Source organism: Cervus canadensis, chromosome 18 (genome assembly GCF_019320065.1).
Source record: "Cervus canadensis isolate Bull #8, Minnesota chromosome 18, ASM1932006v1, whole genome shotgun sequence".
NCBI lineage: Eukaryota > Metazoa > Chordata > Mammalia > Artiodactyla > Cervidae > Cervus > Cervus canadensis.
This window is the reverse complement of record NC_057403.1, coordinates 43,108,530-43,118,885: the sequence shown is the minus strand read 5'-3', so window position 1 is coordinate 43,118,885 and position 10,356 is coordinate 43,108,530. Positions and strand designations below refer to the sequence as shown.

General features: G+C 40.9%; 1 non-coding gene across 1 annotated transcript; it reads left to right on the top strand.

Moving 5' to 3' along the window:
• Positions 1–940: 940 nt before the first annotated feature.
• On the top strand, positions 941–1,064 carry LOC122421853. The gene has a single exon (XR_006263661.1). It is a non-coding gene; the product is annotated as a U6atac minor spliceosomal RNA (small nuclear RNA).
• Positions 1,065–10,356: the final 9,292 nt, after the last annotated feature.

The window sequence follows — 10,356 nt, the reverse complement described above, 5'->3', positions numbered from 1 at the left end:
CAGGGAAATGCACATTTAAACCACTACACACCAATAGGAGCAGCTATAATTTTATAAGTTGTATAAGTGGTGTTATAGTTTTATAACACCACTTGTTGGGAAGGATGTAAGAAGCTGAAGCATCAAAAATGACTGGTGGGAATGTGAAATGGTACAGCCACTCCAAAAAAGAGCTGGGCAGTTTCTTATAAAAATGAAACAGGAAATTAACCGTAGGACCCAGCAATCATACTCAATCATTTATCCCTGAGAAATAAAGCCTCTACTCCTAAAAATGTACATGGCTGTCCACAGCTTTATTCATAATAACCCAAACTGTAAACAAACTACAAGGGATGTAATTTGGGTGTATCCATATCATGAAATACTTCTAAGCAATAAAAAAGGAATAACCTATTGATACACACAACAACTTGAATGGATCTCCAGCGAATTATGCTGAAGAACAACCACCACCAAAAAATCTAATCTCAAACAGTTATATGCTATACAGGTATGCAAACAAATGATTTCAGTTAAATAACCTTGAACTATCAGAAGTATAGAACTGGAGGGCAGATTGGTGGTTGCCAGAGATCAGGGATGGGAAGTAGCTATCAAGGAGCAGAGTACAGGCAGACTCGTGCTGATGGAAGAGTTCTGTATCTCAATGCTGGTGGTGGGGATTATATGAATCTACACACAGGAAAAAATTGTGCTTACTGTTTATACATGCACACGCAGCTGTTGAAATCTGAAGCAGCTCAATGGACTGCAGCACTGTCAGTTTCCTGGTTTTGGTATCATAGGACACTTCGATATTGTATTACGGTTATCGAAGATGTCACAATCCTGGGAAACTGGCTGGAGGGCACAGAGGCCCTCCCTGTATACTTGGGGGGCAACTTCCTGAGGATCTATAATTATTCCCAAATAAAAAGTTAAAAAAGAAACTGCTCAGGTATTGTATGAGAGGGGAGAAGGTTAGCACTCCTTTGACAGAACTGGAAGAGGCCCTTGGGCCTGACAACACCCACACGGTTAAGGCATTGCCACCTATTCGTGGCATCTAACCACTGCTTTTGTAGAGTACGGACTCATGGACGCAGTGGGGGGAGGTAGTGAGGGTTACGAATTGAGACAGCAGCATTGCCATATATATATATATATATACACACACTACCATGTGTGAAATAGCTAGCTAGTGGGAAGCTCTGGTTCAGCACAGTGAGCTCTGTGATGACCTAGAGGAGTGGGGGTCGGGGGGTGGGAGAGACGCTCGAGAGGGAGGGGATATATGTATACATATGGCCGGCTGACTCACGTTGTACAGCAGAAACTAACACAATATTGTAAAGCAATCACATGCCAATTTAAAAAATTAAAAAAAAAAAAAACTAGTCAGGCTGAACAAAATAAAAGTCAGTGTTCCCATTTCCAACATACCACCTCCCTAGGGGACTCTCAAGAGTAATTGTCACTGTAGATGATTCCTTGCACATAAGATGTGACTGTACTCCTGAAACTCCAAGCTCGCTCATGCTTGTACCTTAGAACTACACTCATCCCTGGGGACCGAGCTTCCCTTGGGCATTGCTGCTGTGTCTTCACGAATCCTGCTGGAAGGAGACCCCTCTCCCCAAGCATTGATTGCATAAGACTGCTTCAGACAAGGTCACAGGCACATCCAATAATCTGAAATGATCCTTTAACCAAACATATTTGGGGTGCACTGGGCTAGACTGTGTTCCTAAGTGTCCTCTGAAACCCATGGACAGAAACGATAACTACCATGTGGGCCTGTGTTGATGTGTGAGACATCACTGTCTCACAAACATTCACAGCAACCCCATCTGATAGTTACTGTTGTTTAACTCCATTTTTTCCCACGTGAGGAAATGTAGGCACAGAGAGGCTAAATAACTTGCCCCAGATCACATGGGTAGTAGCTGGCAGAGACAGGATGTGAACCCTGGGAATCTGGCTCCAGAGCCTAAGCACTTAATATCTCTTGCCCAGCTTGAGATTGACACTGTTCTCAATTCCATCCGAGTTACTGGCTCCACTAAACCTAGAAGGTACCAGATCTGGTAAAGTCAGGAACCAGAGTTACTTTTAGCCACGGCCACATAAGAGCAATGCATTATAGTGGAGCAGTTAGATCCCTGGACTTTGGAGGAAATCCCACCCGAGTTCCAGTCCCAACAGACCTCCACCACCACCACCACACACACACACACACACACACACACACTCACAAACAGCTGTGTGACCACGGGTAAGTTGCTTAACCTCTCTGCACCCCAGCTTCCCTCCTGTTAAATGGGACTGCTAACAACATCTTTGACATAGGATGGTTTGAGGGTTAAAAAGAAAGAGTCCACAAAGCTCTTAGCTTAGGGCAAAACAGAGTAACTTCTCAAAAAAGGGAAGCCTAGTTTTTTGAGGAAGAGACTTTGCTCTTCGGTGTTGGGGAGTAAGTAGGGAAGAGGGGCACATTTCCATGAGTGTTATTGTAGAAGAGAGCAATTGCTGATCCTTGATGAAAAAATGAAGGCACCTCCTCAAGGATCCCACAGTTTGAAAGCAGTCCATGCACTTCATAGCCTGGAGGTGGTCTAACGATCATGTCCCCTCTGAACAGAGTCGGCAGTTGCTTTGGAAGGAACCACCTGCAAAGATGGCAGGACTGCTAAGGTCACTTGATTCTTAAACCATTCAAGAAGCTACCAAGGTGGAGGTTAGGTGTGAAATTGATACGTACATGCTCATTTGCTCAGTCATGTCCCACTGTTTGCGACCCTATGGACTGTAGCCCACTAGGCTCCTCTGTCCATGGGATTTTCCAGGCAAGAACACTGGAGTGGGTTGCCACTTCCTCCTGTAGGGGATCTTCCCAACCCAGAGACTGAACACACGTCTCCTGAATCTCCTGTATTGGCAGAAAGATTCTTTACCACTGAGCTGCCTAACCCACCCCCAAAATGTTTTTTGAAGAATAGTCTTAATAGTCCTAAAAAATTTTTGTTCCGCTTCATAGAAAACTGGAGGAAATTTTTATGACCTGGAGGAAACTTAAAAAAAATTGTATTATTTAGAGTCTAGCTGATTTACAATGCCATGTTAGTTTTAGGTGTACAGCAAAGTGAATCAGTTCTACATATTCATATATGCACTCTTATTTTAGATTTTTTCCATACAGTCCATTACAGAGTTTTGAGTGGAGCTCCCTGTGCTATATAGTAGGCTCTTATTAATTATCTGTTTTGTGTATCACAGTGTGTCTAGGTCAAGCCCAATCTTCCAGTTTATCCCTCCTTCCCCCTTGTCTCCTGGCAGCCATTTGTTTGTTTTCTGTGTCTATGTACTTCTGTTTTGTGACTAAGTTCACTTGTACCCTTTTTATAGATTCCACATATAAATGATATCATATTTATTTGTCTTTCTGTATTTGATTTACTTCATTCAGTGTGACGATCTCTAGGTCCATCCATGTGGCTGCAAATAGCATTATTTTCTTCTTTTTTTATAGCTGAGTAATATTCCATTGTATATATACGTCACATCCTTATCCATTCCTCTGTTGATGGACACTTAGGTTGCTTCCATGTCTTGGCTGTTGTAAATAATGCTGCAGTGAACACTGAGGAGACTGAGTCTTCTTTTCTAATTGTGATTTCCTCTGGATATATGTCCAGGAGTGGGATTGTAGGCTCATATGGTAGTTCTATTTTTATTTTTTTAAAGAAATCTCCATGCTGTTCTCCATAGTGGTTGTTACAATCTACATTCCACCAACAATGTAGGACGCTCCCTTTTCCTCCACACCCTCTCAGCATTTATTGTTTATAGATTTTTTTGGCGATGGCCAATCTGACTGGTGTGAGACAACACCTCATTGTAGTTTTGACTTACATTTCTCTAATAATTAGTGATATTAAACAACTTTTCACATTTTTTTTTGGTCCATCTGTATGTCTTCTTTGGGGAAACGTCTATTTAAATCTGAAACTTTTATTTTTGCCGTCACCTTATTGACCTCATCTCCTGTGAACCTCTCCACTCTCACTTCCAGCCCTGGTTATCTCTCTCTGCATCATTCACTCTGGCTTCCATACACCAAGTCCTCACCCGCCCCAGGGCCTTTACATTTGCTTTTGGCTCTCTTGGAACCCCCTTCCTCCAGGTACCCACACAGCTCCTTCATATTCTTTAGGTCCTTCTTCAACTGTCACCTTCAAAGTGAGGCCTTTCTAGGCTACCTTCTAACAATTGAGTATTAGGATTTTCAGCATTGAGTCCGAAAATAACATTTAAAAATAACAGCTTTATTGAGCTATAATTCACCTACTGTAACCAAGATAACAGTTTTAAGATTGATGTTAATCTTTACCTCATCTAGTTTTATGGATTATATTGAGTGAATTCTAAAATGCCTTCCCCCCTCACAGTTTTAACATCTCTGACATCATGATGTATCTTACAACAATGGCATGTCATAGTTTCATTAGCAGCATTTTATTTTTTCTTTCATAACAATGCAGAAAATAACAGTATAGTGCATAACCAAGGGTCTCTTTGCATTGACGAAATGTGGCATCTAAAATTTCTATCACCATTTACTCTAAAGAGCTCAAAGTACAGAGCTGGACTGTTGATAAAGATGTAAAGTACATTATTAAGCTGCAATAAAAAGAGATTCCATTCGGAGTGAGATAGCATCACTGGGGTGGGGGCATTGATTCTGCAGTTGCTTCTGAGTTCATCTGTGCCGGAGATGTTTTTGTTAATTTATGAGTCCTGCTCTTCTATTTAGAATCTTTTCCTTGTCTTCCCTCCTGTTTCACACACACACACACACACACTCTCTCTCTCTCTAACGCTTGCTGAGGGATTTCTTTTCTTTTGAGAATGTTAAAAACAATCATAATGAAAAACCTTCACAGCGACTCAGTCTTTGAAAACTGACATCAAGGTGAATGTCTAGTGGAAATTTGGGGCTTGCTGGGCTGCCACAGGCCGTTTGCATTTAAACAAGTGGTGACTTTGATTTAAGGATTTGACTTGATGGGTAATATATCCAAAGCAGGAGATGATGTATATACTGTTTCCATCAGAAATATCAAGTTCTGAGTGTGATGTGTTTATTTCTCTGAGTGGTTATGTATTTAATAAATAATGTGTTTCAGTGGGTATTATTTTCATTTCAGTCTGTAATTCCTCCACAATATGTCTCAGTTTCGGGGGTGAATGACACTTCATAAATTATGAGCTGTTATTAGCTGCTTTCTCGTTGCATCTTAATTATTAGACTGCAAAGAGAGGGCAGACTTTTATAAGCATTCATATTTTCTGTTTACAAGGCTTTTACTGACGTCTAATAAATTTAATTACCTCTAATAAGAAGAGGAAATGAAGTTCTATTTAGCAAATTCATAGCTTTGAAATGCATCTTGTAGCTTTATGAGCGTGGCAAGCTCCTGGAAGGTGAATGCCATTTAAGAAGCCGTGGCTGGGTTAAACTAACTGCAAAACTGTTAAATTATTTTTGTTTCCATTTTATTGCTTAACCTCCAGGGTAAACTTCAGGCTACTGATAAAGCAGGCACTCAGGAACTTTAAACTTTACATGCTTTGCCCCACAGGGCCGAAGCCGGCTCTGGTATTAAAGGTACATTTTTCAAACATAATTTTAGATTTGGAAATTGATTGTGTCTTGACCTACTTATTTCCAAGAGCTGTTCATTCCCGACTCCTTTGTTTTGCTCGTATTATAAATCTATTGTTCTTTCAGGAGGGCTCCCAGCTGGTATGAGGGTGGAGGGAGGGGAATCAATGCAGTGAAGACAGACTCATTCTGCCAACACTGCTATCATTTGAATCAAATCTGCAATTAACCGGACTCGGGCTGCAGAAAAGACACGCCAAGATCTCTGATCAACTGCTTCCTACAGAGGGTGGGAGCGGAGTAGATGGCTGGTTCATAAAGATCATGTTTGAAGGAAGAGGGATTCTATAAAATATTTAACGACTTATTTTATAGGGCATTCGATAATTTATTTATTTATTTTGGTTGGCTATCTTCCCAAATAACATTTTTAAGGCATCTAGATTTTCATTTATTGTAGCAGACAGACCCTTGGAAAAACCATACTACTTAGTGATAATGCTTTCTTTTCTTGGTCTTTCTTCAAAACCTAAACACAATCTAGAGGTGAATAGGAGGGGCTTGTGAATGAATGTCTTTTAAAAGTGTCTTCATGCCTGGAGTCCCTCTCTCTCTCTCTCTCTCTATGGGACTTGACCACGTTGCCCTGAAGCACTCCTGGGGGCTTGCCCTCAGCTCTTTCTTGGTCCCCACCTACACTCTCCGTCCATCCATTAAGTCTGCAGCCTCAGAATCCTGTTTCTTCTCTATTTGCCAACACCTTATTTCTGTTCCTTGTTATTTCCTCTGGGACAATGACAGCAGCTTTCCCAGGGACCTTTCTTCCAGTTTGGGCCCTTTGAGTCTGTTATCTACAGCAATGGCCAGAACCAGCTTCTTTCAAAAGAATAAACACATGTGACCCAGCCTTACAGTAGGGTCCCCAAACACTCCTCTGGTCTCATCTCCCATCTCTGTGCCTGACTCCTCTCCTCCCTGAGTCCTGCCAAGCCTCTGGTTCCAATCTAATGGTGCTTTCCGTTTCCTAAATACACCCAGTCCTTCCAGGGAGCTGAACAGACTCCACTGGGACATTCACCAGAGAGGTGGAGATTGATCGCAATGGATTTAGAGTGGAGACAAAGTGGACACTGTGAGAAAACCATTTTTGTTTCAAATAATCTATATTAGACAGGAAAAAGAAAGGATCAAGAATGGGTATTTTTAACATATATTTTTGGTATGCCAGTCATTTCCATTTCTTTTTCTGAGAACTGCTCCTTCCTATCCTTTGTCAGGGGCTTCCGTGGTGGCTCATGCAGGAGACCCCGGTTCGATCCCTGGGTTGGGAAGACCCCTGGAAGAGGGCATGGCAACCCACTCCAGTATTCTTGCCTGGAGAATGCCATAGACAGAGGAGCCTGGTGGATTACAGTCCATGGGGTCACAAAGAGTTGGACATGACTTAGCAGCTAACACTTTCATATCCTTTGTTATTAAGAAAAAGAAAAAATCAGTCCTTTTAAATTGATTCCTAGAAACTTTATATATTTTGAATATCATCACTTTCTTGTATGTGTCTCAAGTATTGTCTCCTGGTCAATCACGTGTATTTTAACATTGATTATGGTATCTTTTATCACATATTGTATATTTTATCATATATGAACATTTGGATTTTTAATATATTCAAATCTGTTCATATTTTCCATTATTCTCTTTTGTTTCTGTCCTACGAGCACTCCCCATCACAAATTACTTTTTGTTTTCTGCTGGTGCTTTGTCTGTTTTCTGTTTAACTTCAAATCTTCATTTTACCTAACGTTTATTGTGGTGAATGATGTCAGAAAAAGTTCTGGCTCTGTGCCTTCCCCCGAGTGTGTCCACTTGCCTTGTAACCAGTCAATGGACAATCAATGATTCCTACACTGATTTGAAAATTCATCTTTTTAAAAATTCTAATTTTCAAAATGTATGTATTTTTAGTTTATTTATTTTGCTGCATTGGATCTTAGTTGCGGCACGTGAGATCTTTTTCGTGGCGTGCTGGGTCTTCGGCTGCTGTGGTGCCCAGACTCTCTTTGTGGCGCGTGGGCTCTGGAGTGTGCAGGCTCAGTAGCTGTGACACCTAGCCTTCGTTGCTCTGCAGCACGTGCGATCTTAGTTCCCCGACCAGGGAACTTAACCACTGGACCACCAGGCAAGTCCCTAAATTCTAATTTTTAAAGGAGAACCATCTTGAGTATGTTCACACACATGAAACAAGGTCCTCTGGACACCTTTTCACTCTGGCATGTGCTGCTCTGTCAGCTGGAGTCTCCGAATTAGGACGAGCAGAGCCCCCCGGGAACCCATGATGGAAGCGCAGCATGAGTGAGAAATGTAGGCAGTGCTTGTCACCAAACATAACCTAACCTGTCACAACTAGCACATCCGCTCTCATCCGAATTCTGACCATAACTGTATTCCTAGACGAAAGGGAAGGGAAGCTTACTTTTCAGTTACTGAATTTCTTTTTTTTTCCCTAAAAAGATTTTTTTAGTAGCAAAACATCTTGTACATAACATAAAATTTACCAGTTTAACCATTTTTAAGTATACAGTTTTGCAGCATTAAGTACATCCACACTGGTGTACAACCATCACTACTATCTGTCTTCGGAACTTTAAAAAAATTTATTAATTTTTAGTGGAGTATAGTTGCTTTACAATGCTGTGTTGGTTTCTGTTGCACAGCAAGGGGAATCAGTGATACGTATACATATATACCCTCGTTTTTAGATTTCCTTCCTGTTTATGTCAGCACAGTTTACTGAGTAGGATCTCATTAGTTATCTATTTTATACATAGTAGTGGACATATGTCAACCCCAATCCACCTATTTGCACCACCCTTGGTAACCATAAGGTTATTCTCTACACCCGTGACTCTATTTCTGCTTTGTCAATTAGTTTATCTCTACCATTTTTCTAGATTCCACATAGAAGCAATATTATACAATATTTGTTTCTCTCTTTCTGACTTACTTCACTTTGTATGGCAATCTCTAGGTCCATCCAAGTCTCTGCAGATGGCACAATTTCATTCGTTCTTACGGCTGACTGACGTTCCATTGTGTATATGTACCACATCTTCTTTACCCATTCTTCCATTGATGGACATTTAAGTTGTTTCCATATTTTGGCTATTGTAAATAGTGCTGCAGTGAATATTGGGGTGCGTGCATCCTTTTGAGTGATGGTTTTCTCTGAATATATGCCCAGGAGTGAGATTGCTGGGTCACATCACCTAGGCTTTGATAACCACTGTTCTGCTTTCTGTCTCAATGAATTCAACTATTCTAAGTATCTGCAGCCATGAAATTAAAAGACACTTGCTCCTTGGAAGAAAAGCTATGACTAACCTAGACAGCATATTAAAAAGCAGACATTACTTGGCCGACAAAGATTTATCTAGTCAAAGCTATGATTTTTCCAGTAGTCATGTATGGATGTGAGAGTTGGACCACAAAGAAAGCTGAACGCTGAAGAATTGATGCTTTTGAACTGTGGTATTGGAGAAGACTCTTGAGAATCCCTTGGATTACAAGAAAATCAAACCGGTCAATCCTAAAGGATATCAGTCCTGGATATTCATTGGAAGGACTGATGCTGAAGCTGAAACTCCAATACTTTGGCCACCTGATGTGAAGAACTGACTCATTGGAAAAGACCCTGCTGCTGGGAAAGAATGAAGGCAGGAGGAGAAGGGGACGGCAGAGGATGAGATGGCTGGATGGCATCACTGACTCAATGGACATGAGCTTGAGCAGGCTCCAGGAATCGGTGATGAACAGAGAGGCCTGGCATGCTGCAGGCCATGGGGTCTCAAAGAGTCGGACACAAGTGAGCAACTGAACTGAAGTATCTCATTAAGGAGAATAATACTTATGTGTCTTTTGTGACTAGCTTATTTCACTTAGTATAATGTTCTCAAGGTTCATTCATGCTGTAACACGTGTCAGAATTTCTTTCCTTTTTAAGGCTAAATAGTATTTTGTTTATCCACTCATCCATTGACAGACATTTGAGTCATTTCCACCTTTGGTGGAATGCTGCTACGAACACTGGTTTATGCATATCTGTTCCAGCACCTGTTTTCAATTATTTTGAGTACTATACCCCTAAGTGGAATTGCTGGATCATATTGTAATTCTGTTTCTAACTCTTTGAGGAATCGCTCTACAGTTTTGCATAGCAGTTATACCATTTTACATTCCCGCTAGCAACAAACAGGGTTTCAATTCTTCCACATCCATGTCAACACATTGTTTTCTGTTTTTTTTTCTTTGTTTGTTTAATATTAACAATCCTAATGGGTACGAAGTGGTTTTTCACTGTGATCCAAATTTCTTTTTGATTCATTCCTTGCCATAGGAGAACAAAGCCATATTTGTTGTCCCTAAAAATGGGGAAAATGCTTTCAGCTCCAGTCTAGATTTGAAAGCAGCCCTTAGCCAGACTCTGATATGGCTGAATTCAGTCTTTTATCCCTGTTCTTCTTGTGTCTTATGCCCATTTCCAAATGCCTCTCCTGACAAGCCCTCTTCTCAACCAAAGCACTTATTTATACTAAGAAGAGCGTGAGATCTCCTGGGAGCATTTGTTGTTTAAACACAAGGCTGGGGTGGGGGCAGCATTCACTCAGAAAAATACATTGCTGATGGCATAAGTACAAAATTCAGTGAGAAAG